This window comes from Acomys russatus, chromosome 20, assembly GCF_903995435.1.
Source record: "Acomys russatus chromosome 20, mAcoRus1.1, whole genome shotgun sequence".
Lineage (NCBI taxonomy): Eukaryota > Metazoa > Chordata > Mammalia > Rodentia > Muridae > Acomys > Acomys russatus.
Window position 1 is genome coordinate 184,083 of NC_067156.1, and position 27,073 is coordinate 211,155.

At 41.6% G+C, this 27,073-nt stretch overlaps 1 protein-coding gene and 1 non-coding gene across 3 annotated transcripts in view; one reads left to right on the forward strand and one right to left on the reverse strand.

Moving 5' to 3' along the window:
* Colec12 (collectin subfamily member 12) overlaps positions 1 to 27,073 on the forward strand; it is a 165,229-nt gene that overhangs the window by 48,817 nt on the left and 89,339 nt on the right. The window lies entirely within an intron of this gene.
* Positions 21,219 to 21,321, reverse strand: LOC127204866 (U6 spliceosomal RNA). The gene has a single exon (XR_007832552.1). It is a non-coding gene; the product is annotated as a U6 spliceosomal RNA (small nuclear RNA).

Below are 27,073 nucleotides of genomic sequence, written 5' to 3' on the forward strand. Positions count from 1 at the left end.
CAAAAAACCAAATAAATAAAAACAAAACCAACCAACCAAACAAAAATAAAGTAACGCTAGAGTTGAGGCATATTGTAACATTTGTTTTGGGAGGTCCTCTCCCCTCCCCCCACCAAAAAAGGAAAGAATCCTAATCCATGTGGCATAATTTGGTATGTGTTAATTTTGGTTTTCAAGTTGAATGGATTTAGAATCACCTAAGAGACACAGCTTTGGGTGTGTCTGTGGTGGACAGATGTGGTGTTACTATGGGTGTGTCTGTGGTGGATAGATGCGGTGTTACTATGGGTGTGTCTGTGGTGGACAGATGCGGTGTTACTATGGGTGTGTCTGTGGTGGATAGATGCAATGTTACTATGGGTGTGTCTGTGGTGGATAGATGCAGTGTTACTATGGGTGTGTCTATGGTGGACAGATGTGGTGTTACTATGGGTGTGTCTGTGGTGGATAGATGCGGTGTTACTATGGGTGTGTCTGTGGTGGATAGATGCGCTGTTACTATGGGTGTGTCTGTGGTGGATAGATGCGCTGTTACTATGGGTGTGTCTGTGGTGGACAGATGTGGTGTTATTATGGGTGTGTCTGTCGTGGACAGATGTGGTGTTACTATGGGTGTGTCTGTGGTGGATAGATGTGGTGTTACTATGGGTGTGTCTGTGGTGGATAGATGCGCTGTTACTATGGGTGTGTCTGTGGTGGACAGATGTGGTGTTACTATGGGTGTGTCTGTGGTGGATAGATGTGGTGTTACTATGGGTGTGTCTGTGGTGGACAGATGTGGTGTTATTATGGGTGTGTCTGTCGTGGACAGATGTGGTGTTACTATGGGTGTGTCTGTGATGGATAGATGCAGTGTTACTATGGGTGTGTCTGTGGTGGATAGATGTGGTGTTACTATGGGTGTGTCTGTGGTGGATAGATGCGCTGTTACTATGGGTGTGTCTGTGGTGGATAGATGCGGTGTTACTATGGGTGTGTCTCTGGTGGACAGATGTGGTGTTACTATGGGTGTGTCTGTGGTGGATAGATGTGGTGTTACTATGGGTGTGTCTCTGGTGGACAGATGTGGTGTTACTATGGGTGTGTCTGTGGTGGATAGATGTGGTGTTACTATGGGTGTGTCTGTGGTGGATAGATGTGGTGTTACTATGGGTGTGTCTGTGGTGGATAGATGTGGTGTTACTATGGGTGTGTCTGTGGTGGATAGATGTGGTGTTACTATGGGTGTGTCTCTGGTGGATAGATGTGGTGTTACTATGGGTGTGTCTCTGGTGGACAGATGTGGTGTTACTATGGGTGTGTCTGTGGTGGATAGATGTGGTGTTACTATGGGTGTGTCTCTGGTGGACAGATGCAGTGTTACTATGGGTGTGTCTGTGGTGGACAGATGTGGTGTTACTATGGATGTGTCTGTGATGGATAGATGCAATGTTACTATGGGTGTGTCAAATTATTGAACAAAATATATTCTTTAAGTTGCTTTTTGCTGGATATTTTGTCACAGCAGGGAGGAAAGTGTGTGTGTGCGTGTGTGTGTGTGTGTGTGTGTGTGTATGTATGCTGCATGTGCGTGTGTATAAAATAATGCAGTTTTATATGAGTCTGTGGACAGCATGTCTTCCATGTGGCAGATACTGTGTAAGATTCCAAGATGTAGGCTGTGCTCTCAGAGCTCAGATGAAGGTAAGAAGATGTGTGAGGGGGATGAGGTGGGAAGGTATGTGAAAAACCAGTTAACAGTCAATGCATGGCCCAGACCACAGTGATCTGTACTCTTTGGAGAGATGGGGAAAGGCTGCTATAACTAGGAGGAAGAAAGAAAATAAGCAAGATGGCGAGCACAGTGTAGAAAAAAGCTGGATGCTGGGCATGCCATCAAGGCTTTCTCTGGACCAGTAAGAGCAGTGCTTTATTCTTACTTATAGAAGACAAGCAGCATGCTTTTAAAAGATCAGTATTTTTGTGCTTATTAAATTTAGAGTTACAGTTGAATTATGTCCCCCAAGAGCTGTTATAGTTCTAACTACCAATGCCAATAGATATGGTAGTATCATTTGGAAAGTGTGTGTGTGTGTGTGTGTGTGTGTGTGTGTGTGTGTGTGTGTGTGTGTGTGTAGGTATGAGCATGTAGAGGTCAGACCTTGTCTGTCATCCATAGGTGCCATCCATCTTTTTTTTAAAGACAGGGTCTCTTTCTGGCCTGGAAGTCAACTAGTAGACTCGGCTAGCTGGGCGGTTGCCTGTTTCTGCCTTCCCACCACTGGACTGTGAGCCTGTACCTCCATGCCGGGCTTTTTGTTTTAGGGTCCCACTCAGATTCTCATGCTTTATTGACTGAGCTGTAACTCCAGGTGTAGAAAAAGAATCTTTGCTGGCAATGTAACTGGAATGAAGGCATGGGCATAACCATGGATTCATAAAGGGAAAGATTTGGAGTCTTATCCATATGGGCAGATAAAGGCAGAGATCTGGGTAAGTTGGGAGAAATCACTGTGCCAAAGATTGCTACAAAGCACCAGGAATTGGGAGAGGATCATGGGACAAGTTGTCTCCTCCAGGGTCCAGAAGGGGTCAGTCCTGCCAATACGGTCGTCATCTTTCAGTTACAGCTGCCAGGACTGCTGGGAGTGGCTTTCTGTTGTTTATGGTAATTTGCCAATGCTGGTAGAAGATGTGAGTGCTACATTATATCACCTTATTATGGCTTTTGTTAGGAATTCACCAGAAGCTCAGTGGTATACTCACAGTTCTGGAAGCCAGAAGTACATAATCAGTTTCTTGGGCTAAACTGAGAGTTGGCAGGTTTGATCTGGTGGCTCCCAGCATCCCTAGCTTCTTCCTCCTCAACTGCTTAGCTTGCCTCAGTGGACCTACTGTCCCTCCCTCTTCTCTCATAAGGGCCCTTGTTTGTCTGCTTAGAGTCTACCAGATAGTCCAGGAAGATCTTCCGTCTCACAGTCCTTAGTTTTATGATGTCTGCAGAGACACTTTTTCCAAATACATAACACTTCCAGTTCCAGGGATTGGAGCTAATGTCTCTTGTAGATTGTGTCCAGCCTGCGTCAGGTACTCTGACATGTAATTGAAGTGGCCTGTGGTCAGGAAAATGGTTCTGACATTAGCAGGAGGGGAAAAGAGTCAGAGTGTGTATGAAAATGAAAACTGTAAGGGGAGAATATGACCATCTTTTGGAAATAGGCAACAGGCGGAAGAAGCTGTCAATAGCCACCTGAAGGAGACAGGGAGAGGAAGGCAAACAATTGAAATGACTGAAAAGAAATCCTTATTCTAGTGTTCTGATACTATAACAAAATGCCTATGGCTGGAAACCTTTATAAGAAAAGCTTGTTTTGGTTCACAGGGACAAGGGGCTGCATCTTACGGTGCCCTTCTTGTTGTCAGTGCCTAAAGTAGCCAAGGGTATCACTTGACTGCAAACAAAGCACGAGCACGTGTACCTGTGTGCATCTTCTGGTCTTTTCCTTAGGATACTGACAATATTTAATCTTGGCAGCTCTACCAGGATGGCCTTGTCTAACCTTAATCTCTCTTTAAGGCTCCACTCTAAACACCATAGCCCTTACTACCTCACCATGGGCCTTGAACTCCAAGGCAAACATAGGCTTGGGACAAACCATAGCATTTTACATGAAGAAAGAGAATCAGGAGAGGGTGTTATAAAAAAAAACCCGAGAGGAGTTTTAAAACAGAAAGTCATTCTTTTTAAGAAATATGTTCTATTTATTCTTTGGACAGTTTCATGCATAAATGCAATATGTACACAGTGTTCCTTCCTGCTCTCATTCCTAGGGTCACCCACCAACACTGCTCCTTCCACCAGCATTTCCTCTCCTTTTATTATCCATTTGCCTGTTGAAATGTTGACAGATCTTGTCGGCTTGATTTTATGTAGGTCTTATGTATGTAACCATAGTTGGAGTGGGTTCATGAATGCAAGGCTGTCATATCCAAAGGACAGCAATTCACAGTTCCCCATCTTACATTCTTTCTGCCCTTCTTCTGTGATGCCACCTGAGCCTTGAGGGGGTCGTAGATATAGAAGTCCCATTTAGGCTAAGCATTCAGTGGTGACTTATTCTCAGTACTTTGATCAATTCCAAATATCTGCATTAACTGCTGCCTGCTATAGAATAAGCATCCTGACAGGAATTGAGAGCAGCAGTGCTCTTTAGATATTGTTGGGGGATGGTTTGATGTATTTTCATGTTAATTACTGTTTTCTGTCTGTGACCCACCTTTTGTTTAATAAAAAGCCATCCTACCTGGGTAGGGCAGAGGGGATACGTGGGGCTTAGAGAGAAAGGAATTCTGGGAAGAAGAAGGACTGCCACCAGGAAAAAAGAGATATGTAGGGATGATAGGACAAAAAGTAGATTATTGAATCTACTCCTCAACTTGAGGCCTTAATTGTTACTCATAAAGAGGGTTAATTTTGATTGATTGATACAAAATTTTGTATATTGATGCAAAGTAGGTTTAATTTTGATACATTAAAATAGAATTCAAATTTGGTCTTGTTCTTCACACATTATTTTTCTACTCTGGTATGAGGTATTGTACACATACAACTCAATTAATACATAGTTTACTTCCAGTAGTCTGATAGTGCTATTGTAGGCTGTTTAGGATAATTAAGTAATACAAGTCAACTGTTGATCAATTCATGGTCATGTCAAGTATACATGCTAGGTTTAACAGATAATTCTATAGATAGTTGTGGTAAAATAGATAAGATCCTCAAAAACCTCAAAGACCTACAAAATACGACATACAAAAATAGTTTTATTGTTTTAAGGATTCTTTGACAATAAAACAAGTTAACTCCTGACAGTACCCAGCCTAGCACAAAAAAAGATAATGAACATTAAATAAACCTCCTTGTGGAGATGGCTTTAAGTGTGACAAAACAGCCACTGGGCAAAAATGTCCTTGTTTCTCCCAAAGACAGAATTCTGCCTAAAATGGGCAAGTTTGGATGCAGACAGAGTTGATGGCCAGACTCTGCCAAGACAGGGTAAGCGAGTCCTCAATGGTTCCTGCTTCACAAATATGTCTGTCAGATATACTGGGCCAAAAGGCTGAAGATGATGCTCCAACCTTATAGAGAGTTTTGGGTGTCTGTTCAGGCAGTAAACTGTCTCTGTCACTTTTTCATTTTGGAAGCTGCTAACCTGCACTTCCCAAATTTATACTTTCTCAAGTTTCTGATGGGGTTGAAGACCAGATAGTTAATTTTTAAATTAGTTGTTTAGGAATTAAAAAGACATTTTTAAGTCTAGATAGATACTTTTCGGTTGATGGATTTGAGCTTTAACAGATGTTGATTTAGGTTAAAAACTTTAGATTTACCAAGATAAAATGGATATTTTCTACAAAGTTGCCAAATACATTTAAAAATTATGTGCGTAAGTCTTACCTATTGGTTTTTATAATTTTTCACAATTGTACTTACTGTATATAAAAAAATGGCCTTTTTTATTTAGACAGAAAAGGGGAGATATTGGGGGATGGTCTGATGTATTTTGATGTTAATTACTGTTTTTTGTCCGTGACCCACCTTTTTGCTTAATAAAAAGCCATCCCGCTTGGGCCAGGCAGAGGAGATAGGTGGGGCTTAGAGAGAGAGGAATTCTGGGAAGAAGAACCACCACCAGGAAAAAAAGACCTGAAGTAAAGAGAGGAAGGCTGCCATGGGTTAACTGGAAAAGCACATGGCCCACGGCGTGGATGGAAAATCCAGCCCAGATAAAAAACACAAACAAGTATGTAAGATTATAAATAAAAAGCAGCTTGATAAAAGTTATTAAAAGTAGATGGCATGGGACTAAGACAGGGATCCCATGCCTGCCCCACTATGGGAGGCAATTTAGAGGATTGATATCTGCCCTGCTCCAGGTTAACTAATATCTTAAAATATAACAAGTGTCTGTGTCTTGATTGATTACTAGCTGAGCCTACAGATAATACTGATAATACAGATAAATTTTAAGAACAATAAGATATAAACAGTTAGAAGAATGTCTGACATTTCCATTTAGCAAAACTGCAATAGTGGGCTTCCCTCTAGGGCCTTTGACCTCTTGATCTTGAGCCATGGGTCTGATCAGGTTTGTTCTACCAGACACTAATTCCTTCCTGTAGAGCAGCAAGCCCCAAATCCAATCAGCAAGTAGCTGGCAACTGCCATAGCTTCATGTCACTATTGCATCTGTGAATACTGGCAGGTCAGTATATCAGCACGCAGAGCTGGCTGCCAGGATAATAACGCTGATGTCTTTTCTCCCTCAGCAGGTTTCATAGCACATTCTAGCACTATGAAAGCTAGTCAGCAGGGAGGAAGAGTTCAGGTCAGTTCCAGCTTGATATTTCGGTGTCCTGCAACCATGCATGTTGTGTCTTGACTAGTGAGGTCTTATACCCTCTAACTATGATGGCCAACCAATAACAGTGGCAATAGCTTGTGCTGTTTTACTTTGGGATGAGGGGAAGAGGTCTGGTATCGCCTTGACCAATAACTCATAGGAAGATATCCCATGCCTAACACAGAAGTTTTTCATTTAGTTACCCATGTCTTCTTGGGGACCCACTGTCTACCCATGCAGGATACCTGTGTTCAAACGTTTTCTTTTTAAAATTTTATTATTATTAGCTTACAGAGAGTGGGTTTTCATAAAAGTTTGTCATGCATCCTTAGTTTGGGTTAACCCACCTCTGATCCTTCCTCTTCTCTAACCCCCAGCCTATATGACCTACTTAACCCTTTAGCCTCTGTATCCTCCATGCCCTTTCAAAGCCCATGATACCCTTTACAGCCTCTTCAGAAAGTTTTTATAGTTGAATAATTTTGCTCAGTCGCTGTTGTCTCTTTTTGTGACCTAGATGTCTACAAATGCAAAAAGGGCAGCCTTTTTTAAATTTATTCCTGTTCTAATAAATAATTATGTAGCATACAAAGAGTGGCACTAAAAATGGATGAAATGAGGCCAGGTGTGGTGGTGCACGCCTTTAATCCCAGCGCTTGGAAGGCAGAGGGAGGCAGATCGCTGTGAATTCGAGGCCCGCCTGGTCTACAAAGAGAGTCTAGGACAGCCAAGGCTACACAGAGAAACCCTGTCTCAAAGAAACAAACAAAACAAAAAACAAACAAACAAACCACAAAAAACAAGGATAAAATGAATCATTATAATTTTTAAACAATGAGAATTATCTCAGGAGAAAAAATGTAAAGTAACAACATCATCAATAAACAATATTAGTTTCAATTTATTTTTTAAATTTGAAGATGTGCTTAAGAAGACTGCTTCCTGGCTTCAGCTAAGCCAGGCTTAGTATTGAGGTCCTGATACTTCTTTGCAATAAGTCCGAACAGGAGACCTGAATGGCTTTGCTTGAGTCTACACAGTTCCATTTAAGACTTGTGAATATACCAAATGTATTAATATGACAATAGCTTTTAAAATAAAGGTTTTTAAAGTCTCTTGGCCACATACCTTAGAAAACGCGGGTTATTTTCCCTTGAGGCTTAGGATATAGCAGTCAAGTAAGATGTTAAAAATCGTCTTTGTACCTCTATAATGAAAAACATTCTGTTAAAATATCTTCCCCACCCTTCCAGAATTCCCATGGCTATTTTCTCTTAACTCATTGGGGCTTATTTTATCCATTGATTGTCTAATAGGCTATCCCCAGACATCTCATGCAGAGCCCTCCAGTGTTGATCCTTTCAAATACCACTCCTTCTTTGGATTCCTGAAGAAACTGGACAATGGCTGTGAAGTTTGTTACAAGGGGCTTGGGGTTGAGCTGTCTTTATGTTACAGAAAGCATTAATAGAGAACAATCACACTGAGGAGATTTTTGCAAAGCAGAGACTGATTCCAAGCAACTGCTCAGCACATACCCAATGCCTGTGTTTGGAAGGCAATATGCTCAAACTGCCCTATGTCAAGGGGTGTCTTTTGCACCCAGTTGGTCAAGTGAGTCATGCTGCCACTGCACTCCTCGAGCACAGCAGTGAGGACATGCGAGCACAGCAGTGGGGACATCAAACCCATGCATCTCTTTGCTCCCACTACCCTTGATTTCAATTTGGAAACTTGCATTATGTTTAGTCCACGATGAAGGCAAAGTGGCTGAGAAGACTGCTACAAATAAACATATGTAAAGAGAGAGAATATACAAACATATGTAAAGAGAGAGAATATACAAACATGTAAAGAGAGAGAATATACAAACATATGTAAAGAAAGAGAATATACAGGAAAAGCAGTCTTTCTAAAGGCGACACAGAGACTCTGACGTTGACTGATGTGAGAGAAAGACAAACTTTGTGGCTGCTGCTTGGGTGTGGGAAGCACCAGAATTGCAGTCTCAGGACCTCTGCACTTCTCCACAGGCCCTTCGGATACATGTCTTTATGCCATCCTTCCCACAACCAGATCCCCTTGGAAGTCAAACCAAATCACGTTACTGTTTTCTTTGATGGTTGGCTGCTTTTGAAGAAGGCTGAAAGTGTCTGACTATTACAGAAATGACCATTGTAGCTTTTCTTTCCATGTGATTACATTCTTGGTACATTTTGCTATAGTAGGAAAAAAAAGAAACCATAGCTTTATATTTAGTAAAATAAGAGAGGACAGGACCTTTACCTTAGCTTTGCCATTTTATATGCTGTATATTACTAAAAAGATCCAAACACTGAAGTTTTTTTGTGTGTGTGTGATATTGTCAAGTGTATATGAAGGAGAAGGGGGCATTTACCATCTCATTTTTTTTTTCTTTTTTTACAGTGGTTCACTAAGAACATTCTAGGTTCTTAACACACGGGGCTTTATGGACTGCTGTTTTTCTTGCAGTGTCTCTCTGGATCTGTTTTCCTTGGTCTGGCAAAGAAGGCAGATTCTATTCAAGACGCCCATGTGGGTGGCCTCTGCTCAGCATTTCCAGAAGGGTGGATCACTCTGCTTTCCCTTCAGCCCCTGAGAGACTGAGGAGGGCCACGATGCTGTGGGTGGTGGTGGTGGAGGAAGGGATGCCTGATTGGCTCTGATGAGCTTATACCCACAGCAGAGTTTCTTCAACATAAGCAACTTTTTGATGGTACAACCATTTGACTTTGAATTTTATATAGAAAAGGGAAATTGTGTACTTGCTGGTTAACAAAGACCAAGGAAAGCATGAATACTTGTGCCATCTGTGCAGCACAGTCTTTCACTGGAAGAGGCTCAACTAATAAATAGTGTACAGAACAAATTACAGTGATTTTTAAAAAGTAACTCAATGTGTGACTATCTCATTTAATGGATATATAGGGCAAAATCTCCAATTGCTCAAACCAAAAGGAACCCATCATCAGAGAGACAAAAACAATACAAATAAATGGCTAGGAACAATCATTAAGGTGTTACTAAACACCCAAAGTTGTGAAAGTCAGCTTTCCAGTAGTATAACAAAATAAACTGCAACAATTAGCTTACAAAGAAGAAAGGTTTATGGTGGCTTACAGTTACAGAGGTTTCGTTTCATGGTCACTAGACCCTGTTGTCTAGGACCTGTGGTGAGACTATGCATGGCAGGCAGTACATGGCAGAGCCCTTGGCTCACCTCATGGTAAACAGAGAGATGTAGAGAGGGGGAGAGGAAGAAAGAAACCAGCGAAGAGGGAGAAGGGAGAGAGAAAAAGGTAAGAAGTAAGAGGAGAGGCTAGAGAGGGAGAAGCTACAGAAGAAGAAAAGGGGAAACAGGCTGGAGTCCAAATAATCCCTTGAAAGGAATGTGCCAGTGATCCCTGGGCTCTGCCTCCTTAACTTTGGACAGTGTCGTTGGCTGGAGATCAAGCTTTTAATGCATGGGCCTTTGGAGGACATTCCAGATCTAAATTATAGCCCAGATAAACTGTCAAGAGACAAATACATATGGTTTTAAAAAGCTTATGGGTAGATATATGCCTTAGGACCCCTAAATTCCAAGTATAAATGGGAGAATTTAGGCTGATGAGGGAGAAGTCAGATGGGAAATGTGGATTAAACATACCGTTCTGCTTATTTTCAGGAGTGTGCAGCATGTGAGTGAATGGCTGACGGTATGTTGCAGGACACATTAAATTCAACCATGTTTCCGCTAGTGAAGCAGAGCCGTTTGTGATTTTCAAAGTCTGTCATGCAAATAGTGCATACTCAGGGAGAATTGGAGTTGCTTTAGAAAACGTCAGAGTGTTTTTTCCCATTCTTGTTTGCTTCATGTTCACACATGCACACGCACATATTTGCACATACAATTGTTAAGTCTCAAACTGTGGGACAAATGGCTGAAGCATCTACTTAACATATCAAAGTGTAACCCGTAGTGGTGGCTCACTCTAATCCCAGCACTCAGGAAGGCAGAGGCAGTCAGATCTACATAGTGAGTCCAGGACAGCCAAGTCTACACATAGAAACCCTGTTTTGAAAAACAAAACAAAACAAAAAGTTAAAAAAAAATATCAAAGCCGACTTGGCCACCAGGTTGTCCCAGCATCCCTTGCTCACTACCTGTTACCAGGTATGGCCGCCGAACTCTGGAGCCCGGGAGCTGCACCGCACTTACCCCAGAGGCTCTTCCCTATATAATCCAGCCATTTTGATTACTTGACTTTTTTTTTTTTTTTTAACCTTTTGCCCTCTTGGCTGCTACACCTGGTTCCCCTCTCTCCTCTCTCCCTTCACCTCCCCGCTCTCTGCACATACCTTGGTTCACGTCCTCTCTGGACTCTTCCAGATGTCTCTGCCTCTGTTGATGCTCTCCCTTTTATCTATATAAACTCCTCCACCATACCTAGGAGCAGTCATGTCCGTCTTTTATTACTTATTTTCCTTCAACAATGAGAAGAGAAATGTCAGAGTAGTCTTGAAGTTCCTTAAACTTGACTATAGAATATTTTGTGGTGATGACGCTTGAATCCAGGGCCTCATGTGTTAGGCAAGTGCTTTACAACTAAACAACATCCCCGGCCCCTGAATACAGGATTTAAATGTGATCTAGTAGTTCTACCTAAAGGTATATATAAGAAATGACAACTTGTATTCACAGAAAAATGTGCACATTATTCATAGTAGCTAAAAGCATCAACCCAATAGCTATACTATAAGTGATACCTACAATGTGTTATAGCCATATGGTGAAATTCTCCTTGGTCATTTAAAAAAAAAAGAAAGAAGAAAAGAAATGGTGGCACATAGTGCAGCATGGACAAGCCTTAAAGGCATTACACTAGGGCTGGAATGTGGATCAGTGGTGGCATATTTACAAACCATAGGAAAGGCCCCAGAGTTGATCCTCTGTGCCGCAGAAGGAAAGACAAAGTATTAGGCTAAATAAAAAAGAAGCCAGACATGAAACACCACATGTCATGTGATTCTGTGTCTGTGAAGTGCCTTGGACAGACAGATCTCCAGAAATTAGATTAGTGATTAACTAAGGCCTGAGCTCTACTGGTAGGCACAGGACTCCGCCTGGTGAGATAACTGATGACAGTGTTAGCTATGGTACTCTGAATATACACAGAACTATTGATTTTATGTGTGTACGAACCAGCTGTATGGTGTATAGATTAGATATTAATTAAATTATTAAGTCAAAAGAACATAAATTTCAGGTTCACTACATGACTTTCATAATTCTATATAATCGGGCTAAAAATGAATGATCTCAAATCATAATGTGGATGGCATCCTCAGGCTTCTGAGAGATCAACTCCCTCCCCTCCCTCGGGTCTGGGGCACTCTGACACCCACAGTGTATAGAATCTGCTGACACATGTGTTATGCAGCGTTGGGAGAACAAGTGCGTGTTGTGGTGCTCTCTGGCGTACACTTTGTTCTGTTCTCCATCTGAAAACCATTGCCCTGGTCAGGTCTGATTACTTTATTCTATGTCAGCTGGAGAGTGCCAAACACCAGACAGGAAAGCCATGTTCAGGGGGTAAGTAATGAGCTGTGAACGTCATAGGCCATGGAGCTAGACTTGAGCTCCATATAAAAAATAACACAGAAGAAACTATGCTCAGTACGCAGAAGTAGCTAAAGCTGACAGAATAAATGCAAAACTTAAAAAAAAACAACCCACAAAGTCCACTCCCTTACCCGCCCCCAGAAAAGCGACGTACACACATGATTCCTTTTACATGGCGTACACCCTAAGAAAACTGCAGCCCACGGCACAATTTTGGGACCCTGTAGATGATCAGAGATGCTGGTTCTGGCAACTCTTAAGTTTCAACTTTTAAGGAAATTGTGCATATATAAGTCCTCAAATTTTAAAAAAAATTAATTTTTTTTTTTTTTTTTTACATTTCTTAATTTGGTTTTCAAGACAGAGTTTCTCTGTGTGTCCCTGATTATCATGGTGCTCACTCTGTAGTTGGCCCTGAACTCAGAGACTTGCCTGCCTCTGCCTCCCGAGTGCTACAGTTAAAGGCATGCACCATCATGCCCAGCTTCAAATTTCTTTTTATAGTGGAGGAAAACAGTTTGTTTTCCCCTCTTTCCCTGTAACTCCCCCCAACATTGTGCTTTAGAAAAAGTTGAGAGTCATATAATTGGAAATCATCTCTGGAAAAATGTCTTGAAATTAAATTTAATTTCACAAATACTTTTAAAAAATATTTGGCTTTCATTTTTATCTATGTGTATATATACATATATATATCTGAAATTATAGGCAGCGGCATTGTGCATACTGGGAACCAAGCTCTGGTCCTCTACAAGAGCAAAAAGTGCTCTTAACTGCTGGGCCATCTCTCTAGCCCCTTCACAAAGACATCTTGCATTTTCCATTGTCATTGTCATTTGGACTCTTAAAACTTTATGTGCATAGTTTCATTGACTCCACAGATGGCACATTATTTTTAGGTTTAACTTCAACTTTATCAGCATTTTTATCTCTGTCATTGGAGCAGCCTGTAGCTATGGATTCTGTGACAGTGAGCTTCCAAATGCAGTGTAACGTGTTTGTTAATCATCATCTCAGAGACATTACGGTCATAACGTTGTTTACTGCACTGAGCAACACAGTGTTTGTGTACAACTTATAAAAATTAGTACCCACACTCTGAAGGATGCCTCTTGATCAAAGTTTGTAGAACACTGTCCTTCCTTCTTTGGCTTCTCTTTCCCATTGTAGCTCTTATCCCTACACCAGCCATTGTGTGGACCTCTGGTTCTCCCTTCCTTCTCCATCATTAGGCAGAGGGAGTGCAGGCATGCATCTGAAGCCAAGAGCACCTCAGAGCTCATGAGCAAACACACAGTTCCCTAAAACCAGAGTACAACTACACATTTAGATCCCTTTTCTAACCACAATATAAATAAGACACCCAAGAGAATGCTTAAACAACAGCAAAAATGGCAATCGTTTCACTTTACTAACAAAAAGATGTGAAAATGAGGGCACAGGTTTGCTTTCTTTTGTGTTAGACCTGTAGGGTTTTTGTTTTGTTTTGTTTTGTTTTTCAGCTGTCAGCAAATGGGTGTGTGTCCATCTTTCCAAATGTGAAGTCTTTGATCACTTGAATGCTAATAATAAAAGTCAGTTAAATAATGAAGTACACACTATGTTTTCACAGTCAGAAAAAAATCCCTACTTCAAGGACTTTCAAAGTTGTCCCATGTTATGGGAAATTTGCGAACAATCAAGATTGTATATGAGCCAACCTTGTTTCATTAGTAAAATGGTGTGTACTATCAGTGTATAGGTTAAACATTACCTTGTAGGGACCTATTTCTCCAGGATTGTGTAGAGAAGTGTTTCTTAACCTGTGCGTTGCGATCCCTTTGGGGGTCAAGCTACCCTTTCACAGGGGTCGCATATCAGATATCCTGCAAAACAGATATTTACAGTTCATAACCATAGCAAAACTACAGTTATGAAGTAGCAACAAAATAGTTTTATGGTTGAGGCCACCACAACATGAGGAACTGTATTAAAGGGTCACAGCATTAGGAAGGTTGAGAACCTCTGTGGAGGAACTCATAGATGGATCCCAGTCCATGAGTTGGAAAGAACAGAAGTCATTCTGGGCTGGGATGCTGCAAATTTCACAAGCAAAATAAAACTTGAACACTAATAGGACCAGGATGTGTACAAAGCGCAAAGGATGGAACTGCAGAAGCTTAGTAGCTCAGCTCTCCTTGTTGAGGGTGAGTGTGGAAGTGGCTGCTGCACACGAACATGGGGTTTCTTATCCACTTCCCAGCAGCTTCATTAGGCCAAGCTTAGGCATTTGTCCAAGTAGACAGACTGTCTGCTTTGCTTTAGTCTCTTAATGTTGGGGTGGCTAGAAGGGTCACTGCAGATGTAAAAGATTAGTCATTGGTCTACCCTGTCACCCAACAGAGGCAAAATATCTCTAATCTAAAAATCTGAGATGCAACATTCTTAAAATATTGTAAACTTCTTGAGCATTGACATGACATCATACATAGAAGATTCCACATGTGACCTGAAGTGAGGGGTCAGCATCAAAGCATAGTGCTCTCCAACTGCCATGGAACATTCCTTTTAGGCTATGCATATAAGTGCGTCTGAAGCACAAGGAGACTTTGGGCACAGAACCCATCCTTAAGAGAACTTGTTCTATACCCTCAAATATTCTAAAATTCTAAAAGTAAATCTAATGCCAAACACTTGCTGTCCCACGCATTTTAGATAAGGAGTATTCAAATTATGTAGCTTCTGTCTGAGGAGCGTTGGCCCTATTGCACCAGGAAAGCAAGAAAAGGTTAGAACCAGCTGTCCTGTGACACAGTCCTTACTGTCATGTGTGAGGGGAAGCTGGTCAGACATGTTTGCTAGGGAGGCTGCAGTGGTAACCTCAGAAAGTGGGATGGGAGTTACTATGCAAACTGACTGAAAAGAGGGAAATGGATGTGTTTGCTTTGGAACCCATTTGTGGAGAACAGTGGTGCATTTAGAAGAGCAGAAGTCATGAGGAGAAGGCTGCTTTGGGCAGAGGAAGGACTTTTAGGTATTCAGAGGTATATGCAAGTCGTTGGTACGGCTAGCCACAAAAACTGGGTGCATCCAAGAAGAGCTCAGGAGAGTGCCCCTATAGACACATCATAGTTGAAGACTTGAATTGATGACAGGTCTTATAAGTATTGAGAAGATGAAAAATGTCACAAAGCCACAGTAAACAATGGAGAAAAGAAATTGCCAACCTGTTTCACTCCTTTGCAACCTCTTTTCTCTGTGACATTATATGGTGACTCCCATATCCTTAGTATAGAGGAATATAATACTAGTCTGTGACTCAGAAATCTTTGTCTAAAGTACAGTTCTTCTCAGTCCTTAGGAATATTCATTAGACATATTCCCTCGTTGCTGCTGCCCATTATTTTTTGAAATAGTATCTTCCTATGTAGCTCAGGTTGACCTTAAAGTCACTGCACTGTCCGCATGCCTCTTCCTCCTGAGTGCTTTGATAACAGGTGTCCTGGCAGAAGGGCTAGCTCGTCCTGGCGCGCGCGCGCGCGTGCGTGTGTGTGTGTGTGTGTCTATATGTTCTATGTTTTCTGTTCCTTGTTTGCTCACTCATCTGATGACTATCAAGCTCTGAAGATAATGGATTAGTTGGTACTGCTAATGAGTAACAACATGAAGAAAACAAAAAAAAGCTGAAGGCATTCACAGTTTTTAGGAAACATAAGGATCTCCTTATATGGCCCAGGCTGACCTCAAACTCATGGTCCTGCTATGCCAACCTCCTGAGGTCTGGAGTTACAGGCATGGGCCTCCACCTCTTGTGGTAAGGAAGAAAGTGCCTCTGTGGAAGTAAAGGCAGAGACTCCTTCGCTGTGACAGCTATGAATGCTGCAGCTCACCAAGGAGAGGCAGGAGGGGCACATGGCTCTATATGAGTCAAAAAATAACAGGCACTTTCCTGCCAAGAGTTGCCCATTACCAACTGCCTTATGATTATTCCTTCCTTCTACTTGCAGCTTTACGGTCCCACCATTGAGGGCCTCATTCCTTAGCTTCAGATCTGACTTGTGTTTTGTCTGTGGCTCCTAAAAGATCCTGTAACCATAAGTAGAATGCTGTCATCAGGGATTCTGGAGTGAGAATTTGGGATTCTCTTGTAGCTCTGTGACCTTCTTTTTATAAACTGGACTAAATATGATATATACATCTGTGAGGTATCGAACATAAAATGTGAATGTTCACTTTGGATTTGGGTATTTAAAAATCATAAATAGTTGGCAGAAATACAGATTCTATTAAAATTTGGAATGAATTGTAACTCCATGATATAGTGCCAATGTTTGAGTTGTGCTCCCAACTTGGAAGAGGAGAATTCAAAAAAGTGAATTATTAATTCATATATCAGCCTGCGCAGTAACAGCATGATTTTGTGCTGGCAATTGTACAACATCTGAAATCACTCAGGCTGCTCTTTAAATATTCCATAGTCTATCTCTACAACCAAGTTTTTTTAAAAAATTGAATGTGAATTTTTATATGACAACCTGGCACATGTATCATTTTCCTCTTTCATAATTTTTTAAAAAGGTTCAACCTAGAATATTATATGGAATCTAGGGCTGAATTGTAATTGATGAAATAGATGTAATGTGTATATATGTAAATTGTTAAGGTGTATTTCTTCAGAAATATGTGCACCGTGTGTTGACAGGTCAGAGCTTTAAGCCCTGTTTCCTGGGTTTATTTTATTAGTTGTTGGAGAATGAGAGAGGGTTTCCCTCCTTAGACTTCCCAAAATCTAGCCATCCACAAAGCAGATGACTACACGCACCTTGTTTTCTGGGTGCAGACACAACAGCACAGCAAAAATCAGTTTTCAAGTGAAGAGAGAAAAAAGATTACAGGAACAGACTTGGAAAAAACTAGTTTAAATCGAGAGTCATGGGACAGGTCAAATTGGACAGAAGCCTTTCAGAGAAATAGAGATGATGTGCAGGTGGTCACCCTAAAGCTATTGTTTCTTGGGTCATCTGTGATCTTTTCCAGCTGTGAACATGTCTGCTGTGGCTCAAATGGGAGACCTTGGTCTTTTTCCTCTCTTCCCTGCACTTTCTCTGTCACTTACACTCTGAGTTTTCCTTTTTGACAGTTGCCTCTTTCCTTAAACTCTAGCATCGTATGTGATTTTTGTCCCGAATAATGTGAAAAACACAGATCTGATGTTATTTATCTTAATATACATACATGTAACAAACAAACAAAATAACACTCAAAAATAATTTACTAACAACTTCTAATATTAAACATATAATAATTCTGATAAAAATAAACACCCAAGCTGTTCTTTACCTGGAATGGTTTAATTTAGGCCATTTCTCAATTTGTAGATCTGAATAATCCAATTTTAAGATACTTCACTCATTTTGGCCATTTGCCTTTCTGTTGCCTCAGCTCCTTCTTGGACATGTTGTTCCTTAGAGACAGGACTTTGAACTGTCCTTATGCTGCACTCTAGTCAATGTTCTAGAGTCAGCCTACCAGTCCTAGCTTTGTGCCGTGAGCCATCAGACTAAATGTCCTTGCCAACGTATACTTCTTGCAGCTTACCCCAGATTTTATAATCTCCCACATCAGGTGTCCCATTCTGTTGTGTTCAAACCTGCTTTATCTTTTGTCAGGTCACTAGATTACATGGGTAACACAGCACAGAATTGTAGCCACTAAGCAGGCTCTTTAATGGAGCCAAATAACTTGACCAAGAAGTAATGTTTGATCAAGAGTTGATGGCCAAGATGTTACTTGTTTTGTAGCTGACATACCATGTACATTAGTCACGGATTCTGACTTAAATTCTCTCCAGAGACAGTACAGACATATGGAAAAGGAAACAGATGAAGTGAATAGTTATTAAGAATATTTGGCTGCCAGAAAAACAATCAGACTATTAAGGACATTTGCTGCATACAAGATGAAGAGTCTAGATGTCATTCTGAATTTCTGTCATGTGTTTTCAAAACTGAGAATGCATTTCCAGGACATTCTTTAGGCTGACCCATCAAAAAGAGTAGTCATTATCTTTCAACAGTTTTTGTGTCTTGACAAGATGTAAACTTTATTTGTGGAAAGCTGCTCAATTATATATAATGCTAGAATCCAGATGTTGAATGTACTGAGATTTTTTTAATGAGGTGAGTTAAATTCTGAACGCTTTCCGTATTTACCTCTTGATATTCAGAAAAAGCCAATGTATAAAAAAATTCCTGTGTTTGACAGAGAGAGAGAGAGAGAGAGAGAGAGAGAGAGAGAGAGAGAGAGAGAGAGAGAGAGAGAGAGAGAGAGAGAGAGAGAGAGAGAGAGAGAAAGACAGAGAGACAGAGAGAGAAAGTGAGGATTTTGCTTCTCATCTTTTATTCTAAGTTCAACAGAATTGTATCTTAGTAGCCATTAACAGAAGATGCATTGTAGGCAAGAGAGTAGACTTTTGTAAAATTTGTATTTGTGGGTACATGTGTATGTGTGCATGCAGGTACCCACTGAGGCTAAAAGGACACACTGGATTCATTGGAGCTAAAGTCACAAGCATTTGTGAACTGCCCAGTATGAATTTCTATCACCTGAACAACTCCTCTGATGGAGCAATAAGCAATAAGCATTCCTAAACCTCTCCAGCTTCAAGAGCATGGGTTTGGTGCTAAAATCTGTAAGAAAATCAAAATCCAGAGCTGGGCAGATACCTCAGTCAGTAAAATGCTTGCCTCAAAATTATGAGAAACTGAGTTTAATCCCTAGAGCCTATGTAGAAACACACACACACACACACAGAGAGAGAGAAAGAGAGAGACACCATCATGCTTGATGGCATTGTGATGGGGAGACAGAAACAGGAGAATCCCTAGGTAAGATCCTGCTTACTAAACAATCTGGTCTAACCTGGAAGGTCCAGGCCGATGAGAGATCTTGTCTCAAATGAGCAGATGCTTAAGGTTGGATAGATGACTCTGTTTAAGAGTACTGGCTACTTTTCCAGAGATCTTCATATCAATTCCTAGCAACCATCTGGCAGCTTACAACCATCTGTAATGAGAGTCAATGTCTTCATCTGCTGTGACCTTTGCTGGTGTGCAGATGTACCTTTAGACAAAGCACCCATATACATAAAATACACACACACACACATACACACAAATAAGTCTTTTTTTTAAAGAGTAAATGATGTCATCCTGAGGATGACTAAGTTGACCTATAGCCTCATACATACATATTCACTTGTGCACCTGCCTACATATAAATTAACATACACACATGTGCACACATGCACACAAAGTTCAACAAGAGAAGTATAAGTGAAGAGAATGGTAATATAAAAAGTAAATATGAAATAAATACCCCAGTGGTGCTAATCAAAACTGGAGATGTTGTTGAGACAACAGGTATGAATGAGGGGATTGACGGCCAAGAGGAGTAAATGGCCAGCGCACTGGTCGGCCTGCAGTGGGACCAGGTAGTTGACTCCTGGAGTTCGCAAGTAGATCGGCTTAAGTGACAATGTGGCTAGTGATTGGCAGGAAGACAAAATTCCTTCCACAGTCATTGGATTGAAGTAGGAGCAGTGTAAGATCAAGGTAGCTGGCATGTGGTTGGCTGGTAAGGATGAGCTTCAAATCTGTGCCTTGACAGGCTGCTATGATGGCACTGTGGTCAGGGAGATAGTTGGAGAGGGTATTGTCTTAGTCAGGGTTTCTGCAGCTAGAAAGAAACTCTGTGACCACAGCAACTCTTATAAATAAAAGCATTTAATTGAGGCTGGCTTACAGTTGAGAGGCTTAGTCCATTGTCACCATGCTGGGAAGTGTGGCAGAATATAGCATGGTGCTAGAGAATTAGGTGGGAAATCTACATCCAGACCCAAAGACAGCAGGGAGAGAGAGTGACGCTGGGCCAGGCTTCAGCATCTTAAACCTCAAAGCACGCCCCACCACCACCTCTAGTAATAGACTTCCTCCATCAAGGCCACACCTCCTAATAGTGCCACTCTCTATGGGCCTCTGGGGCCATTTTCACTCAAACCACCACAGGTATCTAGAAGGGATTTGACATCGACTGTTATGTCACACCAGGCAGGGATTGCAAGAGGCTGAGTTGATAGGGATAGTAACAAGTCTCCCTTGAAGAAGTGGCCTAAAGAGAAAGAATGAACTAGATGTGGCTGCTGAGAAAGTATATAGGTGCTATATAAATGGACTCTAGGTTGGGTCATAAATCACGGTTAATTAGGAAAGGAAAACATCAGCCCAGCTGTGGAGAGATGCCACGAAAACACTGAGCTGCATTCATCTTTGGGATAACTATCAGTCAGTATTGAAAAGCCCTGTAATTTTGGACGGAATGGAGCTTTGTTTGCTTTTTGTGTGTTCAAATGATGCCTTGAAACACTTTGAAGTCATTGGTCGATTCTCTCACCATCTCTTGTTATCACTGGAAAGACCACATTTTAACAATCCCTTCTCACAGTAAAAATGGCTTAGATTTTGGGGAGACACTTTAGTAGTGATATATTTTTAAGAACAGGAAGACTGACCTCACGTATTTGGGTTTTTTGTTGGTTTGTTTCAAAAAATTCTTTTTAGACTTTCATGCATGAATACTGTATTTACATTATTTCCATCCTTCCTTTCCCCCCTGCAGCCCCCCCCCACCCCGTCCACCCAACTCCCTTCAAATTCATGGCCTCTTAACTTTCACATTTGTGTTACATCTGTCTGTCTGTCTGTCCATCCATCCATCCATCTACTGTTATAGGTAAATGTAAATACAGCCTACTGAGCCAATTTATTGTTGCTTGTGTATGTAATTATTTAGAGCTGACCCCTGGGGATTGAATATCCTATCTGAGGTCTTGGCTTGTCTCTAAAAATCGACTCTTCCTCTCTCGACAGCCATTTTACCTGAAGTTTTTCATCTAGAAGAAGAAGAGCCTTATACGATTTCCCCACCCACATAGCATATCAGCTGATGGTGTTGTTATGCAGGTCTTGTACAGGCCACCATACTTTTGAGGTTTCATGACTACAGCTTTCCTGTGTATAGTCACATATAGAAGACACTGTCTCACAGGAGGCACCTCAATCCTCTGGCTCTTCCAATCTTCTGATCTCCATCTTCCATGATGTTCCCTGAGCCTTAGGTGTAGGGGTTGTGTTGTGAGTGTATCACTGGGGTTGAGCACCCCATGGCCAGTTAAAAATGCAGAGCACTTCATGAATTCTGGTATATCACACAGGGGCCATGCTAATCTCTTTTGTATCATTCCAGTTTTAGTGTATATGCTGCTGAAGTGAGCATTCTTGTGCATAATTACTCACTCTTGGGCTCTCACACTGACCTTCATATAGGCTTCTCAGGGTACCTAACCCTTCTCTCTTTTATTCCCTTTTTTTTCTTATGCTTAGAAAAATTACCATCTTTGTAATCAACATTGTTTGTAAATCCATGCTCAATTTGATGGTGTGTCTTACATCATTTTTTTTCCATATAGGAAAAGGAAATAAGCAAACAAACCACAAGCTGAAATAAATATTACTTGTTTTAGCTCCCTATTGGTGTGGTTCAGTGTGTTAAGTTTCATTCAAAAATTTAATCGAGAAACAGTCTGTTGAAGTGAGACAGAGATCAATGTTGATTTGAAAATCATCTCAAATGGTTCTTGCTGCTGTAACAGACCGCTTGTCTTTCTGAAAATTGCCACACTGTTAATAGATTCATGCAGTGAAAACCATAGGTTAATGAGAGAAGTAGAGTAAGGGGAACAGCACCCCCAAACTTCACCTTTGCCAGGTACTAAAAAAGAAATAACTTATTTCACAAGTTATCACAGGGGCTAGTAAGAAAGCTCAGTGGGTAAAGGCACTTGTCCCAGAGTCAACGACCTGAACTCAGTCCCTAAGTCCTCTGCAGGCCTCTCTGACCTCTCTGTATGTGCTGCAGTGCACATGCCAACCTCATTCACAAGTACATAAATGCAGTGTTAAAAAAATAGCACAGACAATACAGTAAATAGAGTGCTTTAAAAACATTGCTCCCAGAGACAGGCACTAGGATGCAGTTGTTGGGCGTTTATGGAGGTAAGAGAAGGGTTGCTTGGAGTCAGGTGGCTAGTTTAAACAGCAGATATGGGTGGGTGTAGCTCTGACACTGCTGACCCTGGACAGCTGGTAAATGTTAAGATGTGTGCACATCTTGTGTTTTCCAGCCTGGCCCAGCTCAGTGAGCTTCCTGTAGAAGAAGGCAAAACTTCATACACACTTAAACTGTATTTACTATATCAGTTGTGTTGGAACAAATTGGTATTTTCAAAATAGGAGGAATCACTATAGCAGAATCGTTATAGTCTTATCTTCAATTATTATGTAAGGAAGTTGAGACTGAGCCATAGCACATGTGGTGTGGTGGCCAGGTTAGTGGCTGAGCTGATCATGGTTCCTAGGTCCCAGCGTCCTTTCTCCTTCACTTCCACAGTGAAATTCCTGTTGTGAGAAACAAAATCCTGACTGGGTGGCAGTGGTGCATGCCTTTAATCCCAGGACTCAGGAAGCAAAGGCAAGCAGATCTCTGATTTTGGTCCATCTTCAGAGCAAGTTCTGGGACAGTCAGCACTACACAGGGAAACTCTGCCTCAAAAATAGATAGATAGATAGATAGATAGATAGATAGATAGATAGATAGATAGATAGATAATCAACCACTGACTTGTTTCAGGGCTGGAGAGATGAATCAGTGGTTGAGAGCACTGTCTGCTCTTCCAGAGGGCTTGGGTTAATTTGTCAGCACCCACACGGCAGCTCACAATTGTCTGTAACTCCAGTTCCAGGGAATACAACGTTTTCATACAGACATACATACAGGAAAAACACCAGTGCACATGAAATAAAAACAAAATCTTTTTTAAAACTTGTATTTTAAAAAATCCTCCATTGTTACAGTTCTTACTGTTGTTAATTTTATTTTAGCCCTTTAAAATTTTAGAGCTAGTTCTTTAACTAGCTCCTGGCTCTGCTCTAGTCAGGCATGGACTATATTGCTTATGTTACTGTTGAATTTTATTTTTATTTTATTATTGTGTGCATGTACAGTGTGTTTGTGGGAATGTTTCATGTGCATGTGGAGATCAGAGGACACCTCTGTGAGTCTCTTCTCAGCTTCCATTCCTACATGGATCCTGAGGGTTAAACTAGAGCTTGCATCATTAGTACATGCACCTTTATCCACTGAGCCACCTCACTAGACCAGGTTATTTAAAATACTTTTTTAAACTTAAGATTTTCCTTCAAATTTAAATTTTCATAGCATAGCACTCTTTTAGTTTTATCTATCTCCCAATATTACCAAAATTCACTTGCTCCATGGGAACAAAGTCTTTCTGCTGTATTCCTTGTGCCTACAACAAGAAATGCATAGCCCATGGTAAGTTTTCAGTCAAGATTAAGTAGGAAAAGCTCCTAAGCTGAACCTCTATAGAGCAGATATCAGTGAGTGGAGAATTGTGCTTTTTAAAAGGTGATTAGACAAGAGGTGGGGGTAGGGGAAGAGCTCCGAGGTAGAGCCCTTGCCAAACTTGCATGAGGTCACAGGTTCCATCCAAAGCATTTCAACAAGACTAAACAACCGCCTAACAAAACACATACTCACCAAGATGATTTGGGAAGAGAAATGCCCTTACCCCCCCCACAGTAGCCAAAGAGGATGGTATGTCTGGGGAGTACATCAGCTCACTTTTCCCACTTTTCCACAGTTCCACTGGTGCTGCTCACAGTGAGCACCTCTTCCCAACTCAACTAAGATAACCCAGATCCCACCACCCCTGCGCCAATGTGTTCAAAGGCCCATCTTTCAGGTGATTCCAACTTTTGTCAAGTTGATAACAGTGACCATTGCAGGTGCCATTGGGCTGGCAGTGGTCTTCATCCCAGCATGTTAATGGGCTCAGTGCCCAGTTGAAGAGTATTTATGAATTGTACAGCTCAGGTAAAGCTTCTGAAGGGCTAGATCTGGAAGGGCAGCTCTGAATATCAGACATAAGATGTGAGCCTGTCCACCTTCATTTGCTTGATTTCTAATTCTTGCTCCATTATTAGACTCACTGTAATCGAGTATCTGCTGTCTTCGAGGCCCAGGCTTAATAATGGAAGCAGCAGGGGCCCCTCACAGCATATGATACCCACCTGGCTTGATGGGACTCACCTTTGTTGGCAGTGTTGACTTCGTCCTCCTGCTTATCCTAGTGTTCATTGCATGTTTGCCATTTTACAGATTAGAACCAGGAAGGTAAATTACTTGCTCAGGACCCTCCTGAGCCTGGCTTGCAGTGCCGGTCTCCCAGTTTGGAGGATAGGGCTCTTTCTATGATAACCTCTCACCTGCTTCTTCCCTCAGCTCATTCTGGGTGGGAGACAGATGTCTCTGAGTGCACCCTAAATTGTCTACCTGGGAAATGCCGGTCAGTATTGGAAATGTGGGTGGTCATAATATCAACAGCATATGATCAGTAAGCTCTACCCACAGCTGTCTTAGGTAGCAGTAATACCAAATATGACAAACGATGGTGGTTTGAACAAGAATGACCCCCATAGGCTTATATATTTGACCACTTAGTCATTGAGAAGCAGCGATAGTTGAGAAGGACTAGGAGGAAGAATATCACTGGGGGTGGGCTTTAAGGTTTCAAAGCCCTGTGCCAGGCCCAGTTTCTCTCTCTGCTTGTGGATTGGGATGTAACTCTCTGTTACTACTCCAGTGCCAGGTGTGCCTCCATGCTCTCCGCCCCCCCCCCGGAAACTGTAAGCAAGTCCCCACTTTCTTTTGTAAGTGACTAAGACAAACTCCAAGGAAAAGTAGTGATGGCCTCAGGGAGAGAGGAGAGAGAGGTGATCCTTTCCCTTGCTTACCGTGAAACCTTGGGTAAGAATAAGATATTCCCATATTCTATTTTCTCATCTATAAAATTCTGGCTATAGCAGAAAGAATTAAACACCTGTAAAACTCTTGCAAAGCTTTTATCCTAAGTGTTCAATTAAATACTGGTCATAATTTTGATAATAGCTAGCTGTTATCAAAAGGTTGCTTTTAAAAGGCAAAATCATGATTGTGACAATATCATACAAGCTTGTGTCAAGGAATCCTATGCATTAATCAGTGAGGAAACCAGAAACACGTTGTGAACAACCAAAGGAACATCCCAAAGCAGGTGTATGTAGGCAGCCAGGAATGCTGACATGAGTTTGCTAAGCAGACACAAAAGAGAATAGAACAGTCAGTGCCACTGGCACTGGCCAAGGTCATTTACATATCTGTGGTGGAGAATCATTGTTCTCTGTGAGCTAAGACTTACAGAATTGTAAAATCAAAGCCTTCAAAGTGCACAGACCCATAGACTAAGGATCTGAAGGAGACAGCTGCTTCCCTGTCTGTAATACCCCATAACCACCCAGGCCATGCCACGTTAAAAATGTTAGTTTCACAGGTATTCTTAAGCAATCAGTATTCTTGCTAGTGTTTTAATTATGTCCTAGGAATATTTTGAGGACCAATCAAATAAGGTATAGATGTGCCTCTGTTTATAATGCTGTTCCCTCTGGATAAGCCCATCGCCAGTTGAAGATGCATATAATCCACCTAACAAGCAACATAGCTTTACCCCACCCACCTCTGATGTGCCCAGAACTCTCACAGTAGCCTACAGTTAGAAATCATTTACCACAAAGCCCATTCTCTAACAAAGTGTTAAAGCTCATGGAATCTACTGAGTACTGGACCAAGCACAAAGTAAATGGCTGGATGGGTAACATCATCAATTTGACAAATCTTGGATTGAGCAAATGGTGACCCAGGGACTCCCTGTATATGAATCATGCTATCTTAATCAAGGTATGTTTTACAAAGAATAGTGACAGTATACAAGAAAGAGGTGAGACAGACCATACTGGGTCCTAGTCTCTTTTCTGTGTGGCCTTGGACAAGTGACCTGTCAGCTTTGTGCCTTTCTTTGCTTAGCCATCAGCCTGGGTGTTAAAAGTCATGACAACTAGATGAAGGAATCTATGGGAAAGTGTCCTGGAAAATGAAAATTGCTATTCCCAGAAGTGACTGTACTGTAACCAAGTTTTAGGTTTGTGCTTATTTTTTTAAGAACAAGAATCTATAGAATAAGAGGTGAGGTGGTGAGTTCCCAAATGCATGCACAGCCCATAGTTACTGCAAGTTGTAAATCACACCAAAGTCTTTAACCCGGTGATTTATGGCCCGCTATGAACCCTGAAGGTCATCTTTGCTGCTAACCCACGTGTCCTGATGCCCAGAGAGGCTCATGGTGCCGGGAATGGGGATGTCACTGACTACAGGAGTCGTGTGTCCCTAATTAAATCTGTATGTCTGTATTTGTACAACTTCTCCCAGTGAAGCTGTCACTCTGGTGTCTCCTGCTTGTCTTAACAGAGGAGATTCGAGAATTCCCAAGAATTGAGAAGGGAAATCTTTGGATGGCATACCTGTTTGTAGTCCAGGTATGGATTTTGTCACGGAGAGGGGATAAGTAGAGTTTGGAGTGATTCTAGGTTGCCACCCTGAGTACACAGAAAGGAGACAGACAGACAGACAGACAGACACACACACACACAGACACACAGAGAGAGAGAGAAAGAGAGAGACAGACAGACAGACAGAGACAGAGACAGAGACAGAGGAGACAGAGACATACACAGAGACAGACAGAAGCTGGATTCTAGGTGGAGAGAGCCTTTGGCTGGAAAAAAGGCTGCTCTACATGGGACATGATGCTTCTCCAGAGGCCAATTCCCACCAAGGCTGGCACCAGGGAACAGGTTGTCTGCCTCAGCTGAAGGGTTTGAGCTATGGAGCTAGTAGAGCTTTCTGGGTTGCACTGTACCCCACACACTTAAGACTCTGCAAAGGTCTTTGGAGATGCTGACGAGCAAGGGCAGGTCTCTCTTCACCTGAGAGATACAGACACACCTGTCCTGAGACACAGGCTTACTTCAGGAAAATCCATACTTGTCCGACCTGTGCTGTTCATTATGAGTAG